Here is a 12624-nt window from a genome sequence, read left to right as displayed (position 1 = left end):
ACGTACTTTGATATGGGATAGGAGTGTCCCAAGCAGTAACTTAACCACTGTATCACAACACCTGCCTCCAATGAGTTCTTTAAAAAATTTATTTGAGGGCTGGCATTGTGGCATAGCAGGTTAAGCCTCTGCCTGCAATGCTTGCATCCCAAATGGGTGCCAGTTTGAGTCCCGGCTGCTCCACTTCTGATCCAGCTCCCTAATGGGTCTGGAAAAGCAGCAGAAGATGGCCCAGGTTCTTGGACTCCTGTACCCATGTGGAAGATCCAGAAGAAGCTCCTGGCTCCTGGCTTTGGCTTGGCCCAGGCCTGGCCATTGTGGCCATTTGGGGAGTAAACCAGTGGATGGAAGATCTCTGTCTCTCTCTCTGTGTCTCTCCTCCTCTGTAACTGGGTTCTTCCTTTAAAATAAAATTAATTAATTTGACAGCAAATTTGAAAAGGCTTGACTTAGGGCTGGTGCTGTGGCATAGCGGGTGAAGCTGCTGCCAGCATCCCATATAGGTACCAGTTCAAGTCCCGGCTGCTCCACTTCTGATCCAGCTCCCTGCTAATTTGCCTGGGAAAGCAGCAGAAGATGGCCCAAGTGCTTGGGCCTCTGCACTCACGTGGGAGACCTGGCTCCTGACTTTGGACAAGCCCAGCTCCGTTGCAGCCACTTGGGAAGTGAACCAGCAGATGTAAGGTTTCTCTCTCTTTTTCTGCCTCTCCCTCTCCCTTTATGTAACTCTGCCTTTCAAATAAATAACTCCTTCTTTAAAAAAGGTTTGTCTTTAAATAAAAAGAGAGTCAGAGATCGAGTTCCCATCCACTGGTATATCCCTTCCACACCCTCCCCACCCACCCAAGATGTCTGCAGTGGCTGGACTTGGGTCCGGGGCTGGAGCCAGGAGCCAAGAATGTGTTACATGTCTTCCATGAGGGTTGTAAGAACCCAGTTACTTGAGCTGTCACTGCTGTCTGCATTGATGGGAAGCTGCAGTCAGGAGTTGGAACAAGGAACGGAAACCAGGCACTCCAGTCCATATGCCAGTGTCCATGTGCCAGTGATTCCAGTACATAAATACAGAACTTGACGGAAATCCTCCATAGTTAGCAGGGTTATCTTTGGAAAGAAAGGTGTGTTTGGAGGTGAGGGGCAATAAGGCCCATGTTCCATTTTACACTACTGTCCCTGACTTAGGATGTTTGGACTTAATGATTTTTTTTGTCTTTACAGTAGTGTGAAAATGTTACACAGTTGGCTGGCGCCAGGACTCAATAGGCTAATCCTCCACCTTGTGGTGCCAGCACACCGGGTTCTAGTCCCTGTTGGGGCGCCGGATTCTGTCCCGGTTGCCCCTCTTCCAGTCCAGCTCTCTGCTGTGGCCCGGGAACGCAGTGGAGGATGGCCCAAGAGCTTGGGCCCTGCACCCCATGGGAGACCAGGAGAAGTACCTGGCTCCTGCCATGGGATCAGCGCAGTGTGCCAGCCTGGTGCGCCGGCCGCAGCGGCCATTGGAGGGTGAACCAACGGTAAAGGAAGACCTTTCTCTCTGTCTCTCTCTCTCACTGTCCACTCTGCCTGTCAAAAATAAAAAAAAAAATAATAAAAAAAGAAAATGTTACACAGTCAGTAGCAACTATAACTCAACTTTTAAATTTTAACCTTTTTCCAGGCTGGTGACATACAATACAATCCTCTCTTGCAATGCCTGGCAGTGGCAAGGAGCTGCAGTTCCAAATCAGCCATGTGACTTCCAGGGCGACCAGCTGGTACTCTAAGGTATGCCATGATGCGGAGTTCCATTATTCTGTCTGGGAGGTGTAGTAAATGCATTCCACTTACAATATTTTCAGCTTACGATTTGTTGGGATATAGCTTCATCATGGATCAAGAGGCATCTCTGTATACACCCATATATCCATCTGTATGTATCCATATCTGTATCTGTGTCGATATTTGTGTTTATACCTGTGTCAATGTTATTATCGATGTTGATGCCTGTATTTGCATTGTTTTGGTCTCTAAGTTCATATAGTGGTCATCTAATACAAATTATGTTTTCTTAGAAAAAAATAAAGAAAACTTTTCTAGAGCTATGGTGTGTTAGCCCAGTCTTGGTTCTATTAAAAAATAGTCACTCTTGGTGGAATGAAAGGGAAAGCAAGAAAGAATAAATGGCTGCTCCTTGGCCCTGGTTTCTTCCCTCATCTCCTACTTTTCCAATATGCCGTGCAGAGGGAGGGAGTGTCTGGCTGTGCCTGTGTGTGCCTGCCCAACCTTTTCCCAACTTCTGGAGTCAAAATAGATCTAAGTAGATGGTGTTAATGTGAAATGTTTACTCCAAGGTCTGGCTTTCTGGTGCTGGGGGCTGTCTCCAGTGCTGCCTGGTGTGCTTTGCTCCCCTGGGGGGAATAGCACGCTGTCTAAGGCTCTGCTTTGTACTTGCTCAGAGTGGAGAGCTCCTCATGCTGGGGCCTGGACCACAGACCATGAACCCAAAGCCTGTACTTGGTTTACCGAATGAAATAATTCTGCCAAAGGAATCTGTTGGGGTTGGTGGCCTTATTTCCTAGGGGGGAAAAAGATGAATAGTCGGCTTTAAGCCCTTGCAGTGCTCGGCATTGGCTTATGCTGATTAAAAGTTGGTGCTGGCATGGCACTGGCACCTTCTGGGGACATGAATCACAGCTCCCACACAGGCAGGTTGTTGAACAGAGAAGCCAGAAATGTACTGACCACCAGCACCTTGCGGCTGTCCCCCCATGTTTTCCACTGGCTATTCATTTATCCATCAAATAGTTGTCAGCTTTCTGGACTCTGGTCTGTGCATGGAATTCATCACCAGGCACATAAAAGCTCACAGTTTCTGTGATTTTCCCACACTGCCCTCTCCTTTGCAGCTTCCCACTCATGGTCCCTGGCTTGCTTTCCTCCTGCTCCCTTGGCCCTGCACCGTTGCTCCCCCTAGTGACTGTCCTGGGACTCAGTTGCTTTGAGGCACTGCCTCAACCACAGTTCACCTGCCCCATCTCACAGCTCTGTCTACAGATTGTGATGCGTCTGGTTGCTTGGCTTGGTCGTGGCCCACAGAAACAAAATGGAGCTGGCCAGCTGATTAGGATTTTCCAGACAACAGAAGGGAGCTAAGGAGTTCGCTGGGGCCTGGGTTAAGGGTGGGAGGAGGTAGGACTTCAAAGATTCATTCATTTATTCATGACAGAAAAATGTAAAAATAAATACAGATTTAGTTAGATGAGAAGTACTTTGAAAAGAAATGGGGGAAAAGGATATTGAGGTAGGAGTACGGACAGAAATCGAAAGAAGGAGGAGTTCAGAGGAGGAATCCAAAGGCATCAGTTGGGGGAGCATTGGCACAGGGAGTTAGGCTGCCACTTAGAGCACCAGCATCCCAATATTGGAGTGCCGCTTCCAGGCCCAGCTACTCTGCTTCCAGTCCAGCTCCCTGCTAATGCACCTGAGAAGGCAGTGGAAGATGACCTAAATGGTTGGGGCTCTGCCACCCACATGGGAGACCCAGATGGAGTTTCTGGCTCCTTGTTTGGGTCTGGCCCAGTGCTGGCTGTTGTGGCCATTTGGGAAATGAGCCAGCAGATGGAGCAGCTCTCTGTCTCTGTCCGTCTACCTCCTAAATAAATAAATAACTAGATCTTTTTTTAAAAGGACATCAGGTTGCAAGTCAGCCTTGTGGATTGCTTGGGGGGAAGATATTCTAGACAAAGAGAAGAAAGAGCAAAGTCTCCAGGAGATACCGTGCCTGGAATGTTGCAGAGGAGTGAAAAGGCCAGGACGAGCTGTGAGGAGAGCCGAGGCATATGCCCTGCCATTCATGCGTGGCCACAGTGTGTGCTGTCCTCGTACGAGGTCCTCTCTGAGGACTGCAGCTCTCACTGCCAGCAGGCCGAGGAAGACTTCCTGCTGGTGGAAATATCTCATGCACGAAGGTGGGCGCCTTCTGAGTGCAGCACAGGTGGATCATGTCATTCAGAGACTTTTGAACAGGTGTCATGTGAGGCTGACAGGGAACAGCCAAGGCTGCCCAGGGGAGTTGGGGAAGAGTTGAGGCTAAAAGTGTGAGGAGTTTTCCAGGCAGAGAGACAAGCGTGTGGCCTCATGACATGTGCAGAGAATGCAGAATGACGTGCTTTGGCTCAAGGCAGCAGTGTAAGGGTGGAGAGGCAGGATGCGGGCAAAGAGGGGAATGGTGAAGCAGCAGATTAGAGGGGGCTTATGTGATGCAGTAATGTGGTCAGATTTAATCTGGCAGGCATGGAAACAATGGATGGTTTTCAAATCGGGAAGTATGACTCACTCATTGTACAAATGAAAATGATTGTCACTCTTATGCCACATCATCTAACAGTGGGTGGGTTCTGGATCTAGACGAACTGTGTTACTTCTTACATAATCTTTTTTTAAAGATTTATTTATTATTTGAAAATCAGAGTTAAACAGAGAAGGAGAGACAGGGGTGTGAGAAAGATCTTCCATCCACTGGTTCACTCCCCAAATGGCCTCAATGGCCAGAGCTGGGCCAGACCAATGCCAGGAGCCAGGAGCTTCATCCAGGTCTCCCATGTGGGTACACTTGGGCCATCCTCTCCTGATTTCCCAGCCCCACATTAGCAGGGAGCTGTATTGGAAGTGGAACAGCCAGGACTCAAACCAGAGCCCATATGGTATGCCAGCATGACAGACGATGGCTTAACTTGCTGTGCCACAATGCTGGCCCCATTCTTACATAATCTTAACTTTCCTGGTCTGCAAAGCAGGGGTTATATCTAAATTATCTACCTCACCAGGGTGCTGTGAGGAAGAAATGAGTTAATGTATATTAAGAACTGCAGTCTGCAGAGTACCTGTTATCCCTACTTCCATATCTGCATGACCCAGGAATGGGATGGGTTGAGCTTACAAAATGAGCAGGCAGAAAGCTCCAGGGGAAGATGCGTGGTTCCAGAGTTGGACGTCAGTTGGAATCTTGGCCATACCAGCTGGGTGACCTTGGGCCATGTGCAGGGCAACTCTGATAATCGGTTTTCCCACAAGTAAAATAGGCTCATTTTTACTCCCCAGGATTGGTATGAAGATTGGAGACCATGTGTCTGACATGCCTGCTCCTGTGTGTGGTCCATGGGAGGAGCACCATAACCAAGAGTGATTGTGGTGAGCACATGGTTACATGGAGACTTATGTGGACAGGATCGTACAAGACAGGCTTACTGATGCAGACTAGGAGGTGCCAAGTGGGCAGCAGCTTTAGAAGTGAGGGTGAGTTTGTGCTTTTCCTTCACCCCTGTGCTCATTTGCACCTGAGGCATACTCTGCATCTCTGGATGGAGGTATGCTGTGGACATACAGAGGAAGGGCAGCTAGTGGGCTGCCTAGGGCACTAGGCTCATTGAGGCTGATTTGATGCAAACTTTGGGTCTGTTCATCTAAGCTAATGGGCTGTAGCCCAGCTGATGACTATTGATTCAGACAAGCCAAAGGGAAATAGAGACCAAAACACGGATTCATGTAACTAGCTCATCATTGCCTGCTACTGAGGGGGAAAGACTTATTTTGTCTGAATTTAAAAGGACAATTGTCCACAGTGATCGAATTCTTCAAAAAAACTTATCTCCCTCTTCTGTTTTGTTTCAGAACACATGGAGCCACATTTAAGAGACAGAAAGAGAAAAAATTACTGTCCAGCTGCAATTTTTCATTTGGCAGGCGGCCAGCCATTTTCTCAGAATTTGACAGAATATGATCTCTCATTTAACTGGCTTTCTAATGCTACCCCTGGGCAAGACTGAAATGAATCAGACCCTGGTGCAATCATTATCTTGGCTGAAGATCCACACCTACCGTTCTTCCTACAGACTGTTCCGTGTGGCCACAGTGGACTCCGAGAAAAACAACCAGAAGACAATGCACTTGCCAAGCTGAAATAGGGCTCATTGCTGTTTCCAACAGGACTGCCTCTCTTCTGCCTTTGAACAATTCTCTACAGTCATTAGTCATTCATCCATTCAGTAAATAATTAAGCACCTGGCATGGCGCATAATGCAAATAGTATAGTCTATGGTCTGTTCCCTCAGGGAACTTACAATTTAGTAGAAAAGATCTCATGTAGTAGTGCATAAGTGGATGACAAATAGTAAGAGGAGGGTTTGAGAGAGGGGGAAGGGAGCGTTGCCATGAGTGTGTCCTTTCATGGAGCAGGTAGAATGGTTTGGATGGGGAATTGAAAGAGTAGGGTAAGCAGAGATGGAGATGACAGGGGGTGTGGGTGTGTATTCTAAACCTGAGTGATGGGAAGAATAAGAATGATGTGTTCTATAATTGCTTTTAAAATTGAATCGAGATAAGTATCATTTGGAGTAACACAGTAACCATCCAACAGCTTGAGTCCTTTGGAGATGCTGCCTAGGAGATGGAGTAGGAAGCTTGTGCAATATCCAGGCCAGAAAGAGGGTGTTTTAGGTGAAGTTGGTAGCAATGGAGATAATGAGAAAGGGCAGGATTCTAGACATATTTAGATTTTCCAGTCTCATGTTAGTTTCAATATATGATGCCTTCTTAGAAGATCCCTGATCTGTAGTTTTGGAAAAAAAAATACCACTTAGGGCTGCTCTCTGTGTCCTCAGATACCTCTGCCATGGAACACTGCCCTTTGAGTCATGGCTGTGCACCATTTGCTGCTGTCTTCAAGTTGGGTCACAGAGCCACAGAATGAGAGGCCTGGTGCTTAGGGAGTCTCTGGTCTAAACCTACATTTTGTGGGTCAGAAAACTGAGGCTTATAGAGAGGTGAACTGGTTTGTCTAAGATCTGACGGGTGATTTGTAGTAGAGTAGCACTAGAGGCAGGTGTCCTAATGCAGAGTCCAGCGGTCTTCCTACATCACCGACCCCTTCCTCATAAAGAAGCCAAGACGTGCTTCTCCCTGTGGCAAAGATCAGCTAGCGAACTCATTGACTCTGGGTCCAGTTAGTCTACATTTCCCAATTTTGGCTGAGTTCTATACCATGGGATGTAGGTGGAAGTGTGAACACCAACTGTCGAGCCTGGCCCATAGACATTTCTCTACTCAAGCTCAGCCTCTTTTCCATTTGCTAACTAGACACTGATGTCCAACGCAACCTTGGAAGTAAGATATTGAAGATGGCAGAGCATCCACTACCGAGCATAGTGAATCTTGAATGGGAGCACTTGGAGGAGCACTGAACCCAAATCTGCTGGAAATGACACCAAAGGTAGAACCCAAGAAAGGAAGCAGAGCGTGAGGTAGGAATGTCTTGGCAGCTAGGACAAGTAAACAAAGGGGACCTCCAGGGAACTGGAAGAGATGCAGGATTACTGGAATGCAAGAAGCAGGGTGGTGCAGACACCAGATTAGGAAGCCAGATGGTGGTGCATATATTGAGAAATTTGGATCAACCCGAGGGACCTTAGGAACACTTGGAAGGATTTTGAGGAGGGGAGTAATGTAATCAGAATTTTAGAAAAAAATCATCACTGTGCCTGCCTGGAAGAACTGATTGGAGTGGATAGGAGTGGAGGATAGGAGACAGATTTAGCAGCTGTCTAAATGTGTGCTTTTGCCTAGAATGCTCAGTCACCAGGTGGAAGATGTTTGGATTTGTCTAGGGTCATAGACAATGTAAAGGGTACATCAGAAGGCTAAAGGACATGAGACCTATCAACCCTTACTGTTCTGTCTTCTGGAACTCCAGTTCTCTCAGCACAAATTCCCCTATATCAGGGGTTTGCAAACTCTAGCCCATGGGGCAATGGATGCTGTCTGATGCCTGTTTTTCCATGGCTCACAAGAAAAAATTAGAAGAGAATGATTTTTCACCTTATGATAATTATACAAAATTCAAGATTTGTGTCTATAAATAAGGTTTCATTGAAACATAGCCACATTCACTTGTTTTTATGTGGTTTATGGACCTTAAATTCCTCATGCTTCAGTGACAGAGTTGAGTGATTGTGACTGTGAATGTTTTAAGTTCTTATACCTAAGATCCAGTCTGATTTAACAGGACTGGGGGGTGTAGCTTGAGCTGGATTTTGTAATACTTCTCTAGTGATTCTACTCTGTATCCAAGTCTGAGAACCCCTGAATAGCAGAAGCCTAGCTGTCCCTGAGGGCATCTTTTCAATAGACACTGTTTGTTTCACATCCTACACTCCTCAGAGCAGGATGTAGATTAGCATCTGTCTGGCTTCTAGGCCATTAATTCCTTTCCCTGTTGCAAAAAATATTGTGTTTGAGGCTTAGCCATCTGGCTCTGTACTCTGTCCCTATAGTGGTTTTTGTGGGTGGATTTCTCCACCTCCATTATTCACTTATCTTACTACCTGGATCACTGTCTAATTCCTGATAAAATTCTTGATTTCATCATCCACATTGCTGAACCATTCAATGCTTGAGAACTTAAGTAGTTAAACCTACTCATCTTTAATGATTATTTTCTTTCTTCCTTCTCAACTGCAAAATTTCATGGTCTTGCCTTGGAGTCTGCCATCCCCAGGAGCTGCCATCATGTATGAAATCTCAACTTGAAACTTGTGACTCTCCAACCTTATTAATTCCATCCTTGCAGCTAATTTGCTGAACGTGCCAATGAAATCATCAATACACTGATCCTTCCTGTCTCCCCTTCCCCTTTGATTGCTTATTCTCAGTCAACCTCTGGTTTCTCAGCCTATTTTTACCTGCCAGGATTCCATGCTTATCTGTATAGTCATTGCTCTACAACTTAGAGATGATAATGACAGGACAATGACCTTATAGAGTAGTTATGAGAATGAAAAGTGTTAATTTGTTTAGAGTATATGTGACAGTACTTGACCTACATAAAGAAACTCAGTTGTTACCTGAATGTTGGTGGAGAAAAGCATACTTGCAAGCTGACTAGTTTTACTTGAACTTGTGATCATGAACCTTAAGTGAGCATTCCATTCTGCCAGTGATCCTACTGTGGTTCATTGATAGATTAGCTTTCCTAATCTCGAGAGGACTCTTCCACACCACCTATTTTCTCAAAACTCTCACTCATTCCTCCTCATTTCTAGGCAATGACATTAAAGCAGGAGGTTTTAGAAAGTTCACAGAAAATAGAATTAAAAGGTAAGTTTATTCTGGTGCAAAAAATATTTGTAGCCCAGGTGTAGTGTTCTCATAATTCACACTTCCCATAAACTTTTTGAAGAGCCTTCATATATCTAGAATAAAATCTAAAATATGGTTCTTGTGATGTGTCTATATTCCCATAACTTTCTAAACATTCTTTTAAAATATTTATTTTATTTATTTGAAAGGCAGAGTGAGAGAGAGAGAGAGAGAGAGAGAGAGGGAGGGAGGGAGAGTGGAGAAAAAGAGAGAGCAGTATCTTCCATTCACTGTTTCATTCCTCAAGTGGCCCCAGTGTTTGGGGCTGGGCCAGGCTGAAGCCAGTAGCCTGAAACTCCAACCAGGTCTCCCACATAGGTGGCAGGGCCCAAGGACTTGGACCATCTTTTGCTACATTCCCAGGCCTATTAGCAGGATACTATGTTAGAAGTAGAGCCCTGGGACCCAAACTGGTGCTCATTTGGATGTCTGCATTACAGGTGGCTACTTAACACACTGCACCACAGTGCTGGCTCCTTTTGTAACTTACTGTATGCAGCTTTCTTCCTCAGTCTCTGAACTTGGGCCACATAAGTCTACTTTCACTTCCCAGGCTTTCTGTCACTAAGGGCTTTTGCATGTGTACTTTCCTCTGCCTGGAACACTTTTCCCCCACTCATTTCATGGCATTTATTCAGTATTTTGGGGGTGAGTCAACTTCAAATAGCATTGTCTTAGATTACTCTTTCTCTTTACTCTATCAGTTTGCTATTGTTGCCATAACAAATCGCCACAAAATTAAGTTTTAAAGGATACAGACTAATGATTTTAGAGTTCTGGAGCTCAGAAGTCTGAAATCAAGGTGTTGGAAGGGAAGAATTCTTTCTGGAGGCTCTAAGGAAGGATGTGTTTCCCTTCCTTTTCCAGCTCTGGAGGCTGCCTAAGTTCCTTGACTCGTGGTTGCTTCCCCTTATCTGCAGAGCTGATAACAGTAGGTCACGTCCATCTCATGCTGCCATCTTTTTGACTCTCCTTTTCAATTTTCTCTTCTACTTTAAAGACCCTTGTGATTACACTAGGGCCACCCAGATGACCCAGAAGAATCTCCCTCTTTTTTTGGTTACCTGTTAGGAGCATTAATGCTATCTCAACTTTAATTCCCCTTTGCTCTGTAACCCATATATTCACAGGTTCTAGGGACTGAGATATAGACAGACATTTTGGGGTACACTGTTCTGCATACTACACTGTCTAAAATGTGTCTCCTGGATATGCTTTTGCTTAGCTCTTATTTGCTTTCATGGCCCTAATCACAGATCTGAATTTATTTATTTATTTTTTCGCTTTTCTTTTTCTGTCCCTGATCAGAATAATGGAAATCTATGATAAGGGCAGAAATCTGTCTTTTTTGTCTTTGTGTCCTTAACAAATAGAAGAAACGCAAACAAATGTTGGTTGAGCTAGCTGATGAATGAATAGAGGAAGAGTTATTGAAAGGCTGGGTTATGGAATTTCAGTTGGAAGTGGATGAAGAGGAAACCTTGAGGAGGTGATGTGGACCCAGTCATCAGAGGAGCAGGGAAGGAAAGCAGCTGGGAAGAAGCGAAGCTGCGGACTGACAGTAGAAGGTTGGAATGTGTAACATCACTGGTGGAACTCACTAAGGGCAATTAAAAGTTTTATCTATTTATCTGTACTTATTTGAAAGCGGGGAGGAGAGAGAGTTACAGAGGTTGTTGGTTTGAGCCCAACACTCCCTTCTAGTACCTTAATGGATGCCAAAATTAGTACAAACAAGTAGGTTGCAAACAAAGGACATATGAACCACTTGGCATTGTTTATTGGGCCAAGATGGGGTAAAAGGAAGTGAGACTTCCTCCATCTCTTTACTTTGGGTGGTAAATATAGTTCATGCTATTAAGTGATTAAAGAGCTGCCTGAGTTACCGGCACTGTTCTCTTGGGACTGCATCCCTTTGAGGATGTCGGGCTGATGGAATGGGTGAGACAGCTGCACTACAGACCCAAGCGAGGAAGATGATAAATGTCCAATCTGGGGGCAGTGTGGTTTCTTCTGACAACTCTTCTGAGAAGCTCATATTTCACAATTCTCACCACAAAGCATGGAATGAAAATTGAAGCTTTTATGTGACCATGATGAAAGAATCTTTTACTGTTTGTTAACTCTACACGGTTGGGCATGCTGAAAATGAAATAGAGATAGATTTGACAGTTGCTTGCTTACAGTATCACTAATGCACACCTTGGGAGCTGGAGTTACAGCTTTGCCAGGGTTCTGGCTGGTCAGAATACTGGGGAGGAGAGGAATCTAGACAGCTGAGACTGGGACATCTGTGGGAATCCTGGTCACCTGGAGAATCTGTCTCCACACTGCTCTAGGATATACTCTACTACCATTTCCTTATGTGAGAAAATGGGCAAGTCTCACTCCTCTCTAGTAAAATCATGGGATTAAATTCTAGCAAGAGACATGTAAGTGAATGGTATAGTTTCCAGTAATGCATTTTCCAGTTTATTTCACTTTGCTCATTCTTTTTTGGTGTAAGTTTTTCTTTTATTTATTTTGAAAGTCAGAGTTATTGGGGGGGGGGGGCGGAGACACACACACACACACACACACACACACAGATCTTCTATTGATTGGTTCTTTCCCCAGATGGTCTCAACAGATAGCACTGGGCCAGGCCAAAGCCAGGAGCCAGGAGTTTCATCCAGGTCTCCCATGAAGTTGGCAAAAGGCCCAGACACTTGGTCCATCTTCTGTTGGATCATCAGGAGCTATGGGACATGATGAAGCACTAAGGTAATAGAATCTGGGTTGGTAATGCCATGGACTGTCCTGCCAGCCCTGGCTACCTTCCTGGGCACTTACATGAGAGAAACACACTCCTGGCTTGCTTAATCCACTGTTATTTGAGATGTTTGTGATTCTCAGCTGCCTATTCTTATTCTTCATGTTTGTTGACCCAGTGAGGGGAAGAAGAATCTAGAGTTTTTCTAGTAACCTGCCTTATGAATTCTGATTCCTGTTTCTATGACACTGGCTTCTAATGGTTTAGAGGTTTGGATACCTAGAAGTGATATTCTTTCATCAGGAACAGGAATGGGTCCACTGATTAGGAAGCTGGCCACGTGAGGTTCCTTGTACCAATTGTAGACAGGAAAAGGTGGTTTTGCAGTTACCTATGGTGATGTACATTGATTATCAAAGAGAAGAGAAGTGGCTGCTACATGAAAAAAAAATGGGCACAATCAGAGGAGAACTGTACTGTCCCATTCAGGTGATCAGTGTGTCGTTGCTGATCTTCCTATGGGAAAGCCTGTCAAGGGCTCAGACCTCTTGGAAGAGTCTCTGCTCCTGTTGTGACAGGGCCTCAACTGGTTTTGTCAGAGGTTCTGGTCAAAGGTCAGAGGAACATGGAATGAATCTTAGAGGTGATGATGAATTGTAAGCACCAGCTATAGTTTTATCGCCAGCTAGAGAAACGAGCTA

General features: G+C 45.2%; 1 long non-coding RNA gene across 3 annotated transcripts in view; it reads left to right on the top strand.

Annotated features, from left to right (window-relative positions):
• The window catches only part of LOC127490328 (uncharacterized), an 85162-nt gene extending 78877 nt beyond the window's left edge, over window positions 1–6285 (top strand). For all 3 annotated transcript variants that reach the window (XR_016230370.1, XR_016230371.1, XR_016230369.1), the window contains 3 exons: window positions 1658–1764; window positions 5080–5169; window positions 5650–6285. This is a non-coding gene — a long non-coding RNA (uncharacterized LOC127490328). The remainder of the gene's footprint in view (window positions 1–1657; window positions 1765–5079; window positions 5170–5649) is intronic.
• Window positions 6286–12624: the final 6339 nt, after the last annotated feature.

The sequence above is a fragment of the Oryctolagus cuniculus genome, chromosome 2 (genome assembly GCF_051225735.1).
Source record: "Oryctolagus cuniculus isolate XC-2025 breed Fujian yellow rabbit chromosome 2, ASM5122573v1, whole genome shotgun sequence".
NCBI classification, from domain to species: domain Eukaryota; kingdom Metazoa; phylum Chordata; class Mammalia; order Lagomorpha; family Leporidae; genus Oryctolagus; species Oryctolagus cuniculus.
Note: the sequence above shows the minus strand (reverse complement) of the source record. Positions and strands in the feature narration are given on the sequence as shown.